Source organism: Atta colombica, unplaced genomic scaffold, assembly GCF_001594045.1.
Source record: "Atta colombica isolate Treedump-2 unplaced genomic scaffold, Acol1.0 scaffold172, whole genome shotgun sequence".
NCBI lineage: Eukaryota > Metazoa > Arthropoda > Insecta > Hymenoptera > Formicidae > Atta > Atta colombica.
In genome coordinates, this window is record NW_017259263.1 from 435,424 (window position 1) to 447,411 (window position 11,988).

Genomic DNA, 11,988 nt, shown 5'->3' on the forward strand with positions numbered 1-11,988 from the left:
TATATAAACAGCTACGAATTGCTGTCGGAATGTCTGACTCGCGCGTGTCGCTTGCGATTTGCCAGGACTAATTGCTAGCTAGAGATCCTTGTACATCTGTTACAAAGTATATCCAACATAGGTATTACAAAGTCGGACAGGTGTCGTTACTCACAGTAGCAAAACCAACGGAAACGTTCGCTGAGAGAAAAGGACGAAAACGGGACCAACAGAAGGATGAGGGGAAAAAGAATAGAATGGGTAGAGTACTCCCATTTATTTCGGTCACGAAGGACGCGTGCTCGCACGCGTGCGCGATTTTGCGTTGGTGAGTTGGTATTCCTTTTTCGGGGCGCGCTGTAACCGTTGTATTTCTCGAACATCGAGGATCCGATCAAACTGACAAAAATTCGACGAACAAAAGACTTGAATTGTCCCGCCGCGCAATTGTTCTTGCGCACAGCTATTTTTATTACATTATTTACTCGTACTACAAAAGTCCCATCCTTTTTTAACTGCAATAATATGGATTGTTCAATTGATATTAAAAATGGGTTTTAAATTTTTATTAGGTTTAATTATTAGTTCATTTTTCTTGCTGTGAATTTTAGCAATTCATTGTTAAGTAATACTTACATTACGCTTTCGCGAATTTTATGTCCATTTACCAGATCGTATAATAGCTGCAATATTTAATTGATATTTAATCTGTTCCGCGAATTTCTGCCATATATTAATCATCCTATTAATTAGCATGAAATTCCCTTTATCGAAAAATTACCGTGAAATCTAGTAATTTATTGCTTATTACGTGTACGCGAGAATGCTTTTTCCAGGTCGCGACGCAGTAGTTTAATTCGTTTAACGAATTACATAAGCTCGAATATCTATTTAACAGATATTAATCGCTTAGATTTTGATATCTTTTTTTTTGTGTTAATATTAAATTACATTTCGCGGTACGGATCAACTTTTGTTATTTTTTTATAAATAAATGTAGTTTTATGTGCTTATCGTATTTTAAAAGAACTTGCATCCAATCATCAAAGTTAAAATTTATTGTCGCGTAAACCACAAATATGACAGTAACCAAGGTTGTCCCATTCCTCTCTGATCTTTGCATGTTGCACATTCGACCCAATGCGTTATTGAATTCGGCAGGGCGCTTTTCGCCGAGGATATACACGATATACACACAGAGCGCGCGTGTCCTTTTCAGGACACCGCGTGCACTCTATATCGAGTTTCCCTGACGCGGCGTGGAATTTTTCCAAGTATAATGCCGTAAAAATACAGCGGCAAGCGACGTTGACAAAGTCATGAATAATGCAGCGGCTCTCGCGAAGGGATGAGGGTTGAGGGGGAAGAAAAGAAGAAATGAGTAACAGACAGCGGCGCGGTAGCGGGAAAGTTCCTCCACCTTCCACTTTCTTCGGAGTCTTCCCTCGTTGCATTTTCTCTCGCCTTCTTTTTTTTCTCTGCGCCCTCTTCACCGCGTGCGTTTTTTCTCTTTTCGTCCGTCCTACGAAGGAACTTTCCTCCAACCTCCAACCTCCAACTCTAAGTCTCCTTTTCGTTGCGACGCGACGCGACGCGACGGACAGAGTCGTCCGCCACCCTTTTCTTACCACTCGCTTACTCATCCTTGAAGAGGGATGACAAGAGACGAGAAGAGGAAGACAAGACGTCGACTGAAAAGCAGGGTAGAAAAAGGGACGCAAAAGTATCCCGAAGGTGAAGTGGCGGTTCTTCTATTATTCTTGTGGTACTTTCTTCAAGAATAAGCGGGCCGGAAAACGAAACCACGATGATGAGAAGGATGATGAAGACGAAGAGGAAGACCACGGAGAGAAACAGCCGTTAATGCGGTTATCGGTGAACCTGCAGGTGATTTGTCTCTGCTCGAATGAGTCGGCGACGAGGGTGAAGACATAGGCAACGACGACATAGGCGGTTTCGCGTTTCGTGATGCCGTCTCGTATTTCTTCTTCGCGAGACATGGTTCAAGGGATACTACTGTTTTTATCTTATTATAGTGACGACGCGCGGTCGGATGGGATTGGAGAGTAGCGAATAGGATTAACATTAAAAATACCTGTCTCGACAAAAATGTAGTGAACGCGAAGGGAAACTGCTGCGACGACGAAAAGTTTCTCACTAGCAATTACCATGAAATTATTAATTAAAGTTTAACGCGCGCGCTTTTCGAGCAAATCACAGTAAGGAAAGACCTCTTTCATTTCACATAATATTATTATGGCCACTACATATTTGCTATTTCTTATTCCTGTCGTTGTTGTTTTCTCACGTCGAGCACGACGTTTCGGTAAATATTCGACGACGTGATTTCCACTCGCGCTTCTACAACGAATTCATAGTTGTGGAGAATTGACGATGCGAACTGCGTCTTTGAGAAATTTGCAATGTCTGCAACGTTTGCCATTTCGATTGTATTTCTATTTATTCTGCTGCATTCAGGATGATGTTTTTCTTGCTTGATGATATCTCAATGTTCTTTATATCTAATAAAAAATCATTTTGGTAAAAATCAATTTAGTAATATTGAAAATATTGAAAATATCGATGCATCGCAGCGTTAACTGAAAACGCATTTTTGTTGTCTTCGTAATTTGGTTAAAATGATTAAAAGGTCAAAGTGCAACGACTTGCATATTTCTGTCGATATAACGCACGATATGCATATCAACGGAATCAATATTTATTATTCGTACATGAATATACCATGCGGTCAAACAAACTTAATTAAACGCTAATTAAATTTGACTGCGCTTATCGCGGTGACGATAAACTCAGCCGACGAGATGGTGCATAACAACGAAATGAAAAACGCTCAATGGCGCGATTTTCGCGATTCGATTTCCGTTTAATTACAGCAGTCTCTCTCTCTCTCTCTCTCTCTCTCTCTCTCCGAGAAAGAAACCGAGACGCACCCGCTTATCAAACTTTATCGTCGCCCTCCAGTTTTCGTCTCGCGCGGCAATGAGATCTCACGATCGATCCCCGTTTTGTCCCGGCGGAACAAATACGTCGGCGCCGGAGTTTGCCGGAAGTTTCGACATAGAGATTGTAGATGAGTCTCTGACAAGGAAGGAAGTTTGTGAGCTGGGAGGGGAAAATCGAATCAAGCTGCTAATTTTTGAATCACGCTGCGTTTCCGTAAGCGGAACACTCACATCGATGTCATCGTCGATGTAAATTCTTACACGAACACTTTTGTGCGTGCAAGAAAAAGAATATAAAGTGACTTCTCTCTATCGAATGTAAGTTATTTTATTCTATTCGTATAATTCGTTCAGTTGCTCGTGCGAACATTTTCAAGAAAATGAGATTTCATAACGTGATATGATATTAACTTTTGAGATGTAAAGCATTTCTATCGATTCTCTCTCGTACGTGATTTTATTATCTACGAAATATCTAGCGAAATGTCATTTCCGCGCATGTTGAGAAACATTCGGTGTTTCGATAACGTTACTAGTTTAGGTATCTCCCTTGTCCTCGGTGAACCGACAACGATCGTACCCGGCGATCGCTATTGTCCGACACATAACTGTCGGGGAACGGCGAGTTGTGCCATCAGCAATTGTCGGAAGTCGAGCGAGCATCCAAGTTTAGGTGAACGTAGAAACTCTTCGAATCGATTGTCGATGTCGTCACAGGAACAAATACGAGAAACTTCAAATACGAGACACCGTATCAAAGTATCAGAGGGAAAGGAATCGAATTAAAAGGATATGTTGAGGGAACAGATATAAGGAAGAAGAGAGAGGAGATATTACTGTTCGTTTCATCTCCCTTTAATCATCCACAGCTCGTGACTGTTTAGTTAATATGGAAAACGTGCCTCATCTGCTCCATTTAGGGTCACCAACTACATTCGTTTAATATGCAAACCGATTCGACACCGAAGTTCGTCGGGTCAAGTGGATTATCCAGCCATCTTCACCCCTGCATCCATTTTCTGTGAGTCGTTTGTATAATTGTGGTGTCATCCTGTAAGGCATGAACATCGACGATTATTGAGTCTCAAATGAAATTTCTATCTACAGTCACGCTAAAAAATATTAAGGCAGCACGTTACTCAATTAATTCTGTCAAGTTTGAGATGCTATTTCTCGCCTCTTCGATTTAAATTCATTTCAAATCAATCTCAATTAACCTAAAATTTTTCTCTCACGTCCAACAGTCTTCAATCTTAACGATTTCGTGAATTCCATTACAAATATTCGCTACTCTAGCAATCATGAAGTTTCTCTTTCTTTTTCTCCTTACGTCTTTGCTATTCCTTTTTCATCCATTTCTGGTGCTTCTCGAGCGTTTCGTCGATTCTGTCTCGAAAATATACTTAAATTTATTCATTCGTTTTACCAGTCCCTCACTCCATTAAGATATTAAAACGGCGTTGGCTTGGTGTCTACCTACACAGGTGAGAAACTTTGCCATTTTACACCGTTAGAAACGCGGGAGAATAGAAGAGCATGTTGGAAACTTGCTGCGGTTGTTATGTATTCTACGGACAGGATGAATACTACAATTCTTGGTGAGGTCTCCTTTTGATGATAGACTCGAGCAGATTAACCGTTTGTATCTTTGTTGATTAAATTGTCGTAAATAATCTGGAATATTCCTTCCTGATATAACTGTTAGCTCGAAAATTTATATTATTATCTTTTACACAATATTAAACTGCAGATCTCATAACTGCAGATCGCGTAAATTAGAAAAACCAGATCCTTGTTTTTTTTTTTTTTTTTTTTAAGATAAGAAAGCATTTACTTGAACGTACGGTTTGTTTATAAAGTAGTTGAGATTTTTACAAAATATATGCTTAACGCGATGCATGCCTCTGTCTTTTGAAGAATTAATTTTGTGATTTTCTGTGATTCTTTTTAATTAAGCATCGTAAAAATATCTAGATGAGCTTTCGGACATGAGTTCTTGGACTGCAGTAAATAAAGAATTATGCAGAACGTTTGTTTATTTTGGAGAAACGTGTAATTGACACAAAAGCATTGCTACGAATTTAATTAACAAACGGGGTTAATTATATTCGTACGTGTCAACAACATAATGTAGAGTTTTGATGTGATTCCTTGTACGGTGACATGAGAAACATTCAAGTTGCATGACATAAATCTCGACGTCATGTACTGAAAATCTTTGTTAAAAATGTTAAAATATGAAATTATTGTTATCAATGAATACAGAAAACATTTTTGTTTGTATTATATAAAGGAAAATTTTCGGATATCAGATATTCAGACAGAATGAAAATCGGATATCTGAGAAAGTAATTTCTTTAAGTCGATATCCGACATTTTCCTGATATATTATAATTTTGCAACAATGTATAAGATATTACAGCATCATGAATATGCAAACTTGTTTTTAAAATGTTTGTATAAGAAATTCAACAATTTAATATCAAATTTCAATCGGATATATTCTCGGATACTAATGATATCCGACTATCCGGTTGGATAATAAAAAAAAATAATAAATGCCAGATAATATTGGATGCCGGATATTTTCCGGATAGTGCATCTCTAATATAAAGATCACAAGATTTTATATTCCGCTGTAAACGATTTTTTTTATCTCGAGAGATGTTTTAATACATCCAGTCTTAAATTTCCAGATCCCTCTTTTATTTGACGATAACATATTCATCGCACTATGACGGTTATATATAAATTATATATAAATTATATATAAATGTAGCTTCATAAACGATTCCATACACGTGTCAAATCCTTTCACAAAAAATAGTACGAATTATTGCGCGGTCATTCTGAATGGATCAAACAAGCTTCTCTGAAAGTGCCGCAATTTTTCGACAAGGATAGAACAGAACGAAGGCAGATTCGATTTGTGACAATGAGACATACCGCTTCTCGTATGAGAAAAACAACATGTGTATACGTGTTCAGAAGATATCATCTCATGATTGAAAACATTCTGACGTCTCGTAATTAGTTAAGACTGTTTGCTATACTAATTAATATACTACTACAGTTTCTCTTTGTATAAAACTTTTCCTCATTTTTATCTTTTATTCTTCTATTGTCGCTTCGTTTAACGACAGAATTCCATTTGTGGTGAGTTTCGTTCATTGCAAATTTTCAAGAAAACCCCGAGATCTGACACAGCTAATTATTTTTTCAAGTTTGCCTATGTACTAACATAAGCAGAGAGCGGTTGCGCTGGAAAGCAATTCGCTTCGCGAGTATATGGTTGCTTTGAGTGGCGCGACAGCGAGAGAGGGAAAATTATCATGATTTTATACTGTATGCACTTTGATCATTTAACAGCACGCATGCGTCGTGAGAGATTACAAAGAAAAGTATTTTACTACTTTGAAAATTTTACCAGCAGCATCTGAAATGAAATTGTATGGATTTTTTATAAAACTAAAAATTTGCCAACGCAAGAATTGATAAAGTGAAAACGCGGGATGAAGTAATCATAGAAAGCGTAACATAAATCCTTGATTTTCAAATTCGTTGAAACTAACAACTGAAATCTAACAGCTATAGGATTTAGGATCTATGGATTCTATGATCTATGGAAGCTTAGAGTTACAGCCTGTAAGATCTGTTGGAACGATCTCTGTGGAACCGAACTTCCGTGAAGTTTGAAGTCTGTAGAAACTAAGATCTATGGAAGTTAGAATTCAAGGAGAGTTAGAATCGGTGGAATCTCCAATAGCTACAAATCGCTAAGAATTATAGAACGTATGATCCATGGGAATTAAAATTTACATGCATCTTTTTAGATTCATGAAAAATATGTGACGTCGCGTCGCGTCGTGTGGATATACAATAGAGTATGCCCGATCGTTTGAAACAGCCTTAAGCTTCAACTATATAGGATACGGCGCGGCGTAGGCCTCGCTCGCCAAGGTAACTTTGGAAATTTCGTTATAACGTTATTCAAGCGAGTTAGCGCGGGTGTCGCCAAGTTTGACACTTTACCCCGTATTCGCACCTGACACTTAACGTTAAGTCGGGTCGTCTGAACGCGAGACCCTTCCTATGTTTACGCTCACGCGACTAACACGTAGAACCGCATTCAGCACCAAATGGGCGGCCTGGATATCAAACTTGGTTTGTTTACATCCGCTGCGTTTGACACATGATCAGCGAGACGTCTCTTGGCGATAAACAGAAACTTGCTTTCGTCCGTGTTCCCATAGATATCGCAGCTTAGTTGACTGAAACTTTATATTGGCTTCACTTCAATATTCTATCAGTGATTCTCTGATGGAATTTCTCGTTTCTTTAATTGAAATATAAATGGTTGACGTATAATTCACGCGTAAAAAAGAACTTACGTAAATTCGTGCACGTAGTAACGTGTGCAGAGACGTGGTAATGAAAATTTCGCGAACAACTTTTGGGGTTGAAGCGTACCCCGAGAGTTCTTGTTTTATAGGAGATCTACGAGACTACTTCGCTGTTACTGCAATACAGGTTCTTCTTTTGAATCTCAGTATGGTAGTCTAGGTCACGACACGACGCGCGAAATTACAAATTCACCATCGTAAGCGTATTCTCTTCGTTCAAAAGGAGCATCGTGCCATCTCTGAGCGTAACTTATTTACGCCACCATTGTTAGACGAAACAGTTGCACAGACCCGCTTGTGAAGCTTATTACTCTAGGACGAGAGCACTCCGTTCTCTATATAACCTCTTAGACTCTAGATACTATTAAATCCTCGTATTCGTAGATTCACAGTCTTTAAAATTATTTATTTTAGGATCTATGAAAGATGTATCTATCTTCAGATTTTTCTTTCAATTCTAGATACGTAGATTTTATTCTCTAGGTATCATATAATCGCTCGGATTTCATTGTTATCTTTGTGAAACAATTGTTAAGCTCAATTGATAGTGCACATGTTCTGATATTGGTATATGATTTTTGATGGGTTGAAATCTGTTATTGTCTGTTTCCTATTGTGCTTTAGAGTGCTGAAGAATTATATGGTACTTCAACGCTACTTCATTAAATTCGTGACATGAAGTGCAATAGGAATGTTGTTATTTACATAAATAAAAAAATCGTGTAAGCATTGCTATTTTTTAATGTATTTCATAGCAGAATTACAGAAAATATAAGTTAAATAATCTAAGTTTTGATTATTTGTCGTATTTTAGAATATTATTAAAATTAAATTAATTAGATTAAAGTTTGCTTTACATTTTTTTAAAGGTTAAAGAAATAAAAATGTTAAAAATCTTTAGCGTGCTTGCGTGCGCGCGCGCGCGCGCGTGCGTATGTGTGTGTGTGTGTGTGTATTTCCTAAATTGCATCACAATCCAACCCTTTAAATCGCACATTACTTAATATTTTTTCATTTCTTATATTTTTATTCCATTTATTGTTATATAAAAATGTATATTGTAAACCTACCAAGTGTTTATTTTGTTTCACAGAGAAACTTCTTAAATTACACGTACTTCTTGAAATTATCATGTATTTCATAAATTATGAAAAATATATTCTTAAGTTTTTAACAACATAATAAAATACAATTTTTTTCTTTTCTTATGTTCTTTTCTTATGTTTTTTCTTTTCTATAATTTAAAAATTTTTTGCATTATTATAATGTTTTAAATGAGAAATATTATGGTATGGTGTGATTTAGGCAATGAATTTTCTTGTTGCCAAAATCGTACCATATTGAAAAAAATCCTTATTTAAATTTAAACGTTATAATAACGCAAAAAAATTATGAAAAAATTACATAAGAAAGAAAAAAGAATGCAGTTTATTGTGCTGTAGAAAATTTAAGACTATTCTTCTTAATAATAATAATTCTTCCTAATAATTATAGAGTTATGAACCTTTAGGTGAAAAGTGATGCGATTTCGGCAACCTTATCCTATATAGTTTTTCTTCAATTTCTTCTTTATAAGTCCATAGTCTCTTCTCAGAGATGTGATGATCTCTTCTGCATATATCCAGAAGATAGATCTATAATTTTTAACGCTGATTACGAATGGTTAAAAGAAATTATCATAACAAAGATGTACTTGGTAATTTGCCGTTATTTTCTGAGAGGTAATGATCAAATAAAATCATTTGATGTGTGTTCTGGATTTGAAGTCGAATTTTTGGTATAGATAGCAGACATGTAACGATCTCTGCGCCACGATCGCCACATCATAGAAATTAGCTTTCACAGCCAATTCCTTTTTAAACTTCATAAATGAATTTCTATTAAGAAATTACCTATTTACATCTTGATAACATTAATATCCATAAAATTGAAATTTTGGAAATTCGAATAGAAATAAGAATCATCCGTTTTAGACACATAAAAATATGAAATTCGCTTCTCATATAATTGAGCAGTTCTCATATATTGGCCAGTTGATATACATAAACAAATATATGTTACAATATATATTTATCGGTACATATTTCGAACTTTCTGCACAGAAAACGGATAAGATACATTACCAGTAAAATTTCTATAATGATAATGTCTATTTGTTAGTAATGGAAACCATTCGTTCGCGAGGTGCCTGTTGATCTTTCCTCCTGTCCAAGGTAAATCAAAGAGAGAGATTTGTAATTTGCTTTGTTATACCGTAAATAACAAGCGTTTGTATGGAAGAAAAAACAATGTTGTTCGGCTGGCTATGAAGACTATGAAATAGCGGATCATTTTGCCAGGATTTGGTCATTGAGGTAAAACTTTTTATCTTTCCGCCTTTATTGAGGCGTTCTGCCTTTATTGAACCTTCAATCATAATATGTATAGTGCATAAAGTAGGATTATGCTAACAAAGACGATATACGAGACATTTTGAAAGCGCTAGTCTATATTAATACTTTACGAAAAATTCTTTTGTTACGATTTTTGCTGTAACAGATAGATTTTTCCGCATAATTTTGTCTTTCTAAGCGTTCGAGGAGTTTTGTAACTTGTCTTATATATTTGTGTGTAATGTGTTATTAAATATGTAGTGTGTTAATAAGCGTGTTTTTAAGCGTGTCATATTAATTATGCTATAGTGAAGTATTTGGAAGAGAAACATGAATCTTAGCTAAAATTTACCTAAATATTGATTTAAATATAAATATGTTTAGTTAAGTCATGTCACTCTACTTTTAACTATTCAAAGTCAAAATTCAAATTCACTACAAGCTTCATTCATGACAAACTATTCATCACAAAAAACAATAGCTTAATAAAGCTTTAAATTCAGTTTAACAATCGATTGAAATCTTAATTTAAATTTTCTTTTATTAATGGGATTCATAATTATCGCTGTGGCTCTGATATCGTGTTATGATAAATTAATAAATTATACTTTGCTGTTTCATGATTTCTTTCAATTTTAATATCTTCGTAATTTGAAAATACATAACAATTAGATTTGAAACAAAAGTTTATGATCTCTTTGAATTCTAAGGAGTACATTACGGACAATTCCGCAATTTAAAAAGCACATGTTGATCTTTTCATGAGATGCTCGATGAAATTGCAGTGAGTGTAAGGCAAGATCTCGCGGTTTTAGACATCTGCACGCTTCATCCACTCGGACGAATTAGAAACGGAGTAATCAGTCGAAGTTGCTACACAGACCATTCAGCCCTTCGTTCACACACGCGCTCGTCTATTCTTCTGCAGAATCGATTAGTCGAAAGTAGCACACAAGCTGCCATTAACGCAAGCAGTGTGTTGCGTTCGGCTAGCCGCACAGCTTTTCTTCGTGTTGTTTGCCAAGAAATCAATAGCTCTTACCCGAGAGCTTCTACGAGCAGAGGTCGTTCGTAGGGTGAACGAGCATTATTCAAACGTGAGCATTTAGTTCTTGCTTTCAATGTTCTTGATTCTTGAAAACCACAATTTGTTTCTTTAATGGATATTTTTTTGTTATTTACTACATATATATTTTCGTCATTAGTAGATATCTAATATAATATTTAATGTAAGATGTCTTTATAACGTCTGCGTAATGTATCGTGCGGCAGATTATTCCAATGACGCAAGTAGTTACCAACCGACGATGTTCCGTTAAGAGCTTAGAGACTTTCAGTATTAAGCTTGCAAGAGAAGCTTGGCAAGTTGAGCTGCCGTCCTGTACTTCCTCATTTAAATCAATATGAAAATTGACAAAGTCCGCGCGACAACGTTCGCGGCAGTTTCTCAACGGCACACTTAGTTACGTGTAAGCTACGAGATTCATTTATTAAAATTACATTGTTAACTATTATCTCGTGCAAAGGAAAGAATGAATTCTTGGAGCGATTAAAGATTAATTACACCTTTCAGAGACTCTCGATTGTCCGAAATGATGTGCGTTGGCCTTGCAAGTTGAAGAAATAGTTTATCAGCTGTCGTTGGTCTTTAGCTTGATTGTATACATAGATTGGTACATAGTCTCTTTGTCTGGTTCTCTTTGGCGAATTAAATATATAAAATACAATTTTCGAATACCGAAATACAATTTTCCGAATATTGAACGTTCGCAAATTGTTGCAAACGTAACACCCATTGTAGCACGCGCGGCGACGTGGTTTTTGATTTCTTGTTTCTTTTTGTATCTTTTTCTTTTTTTCAGCAGCGGGGCGTCGGCTGGCCAGAACGGCGTCGTGGCGCCTCCGCTTTGAGTTTTCCAACCCCTACAATTCCCCATACACCCCTTTCGCCCTTCCCCCCGTTTACACCACCGCGCCGGCACGACGCGTCGTGGCGCACAACAAACGGCGTGTGATATGTTCTCGTATTTCCCCTTTCCTACCCTTTTTCACCGCCCTTTCGACGAGACGTATTGCTCTCTCTCCATATGTGGTAAACGTATTGGTTCTTTCAAACATTTCCATGTTCCTCTGTGGTTGTTTCGACTTTTGGTGAAATATTTTAGTCATACTATTGGCCATGCGATATTCATTATATCCTGTCCAATGTTTATGTAGTTTAATATTCCGTTATTTAAGCATTTATCATGGAAATGGTATAATGGTATATAT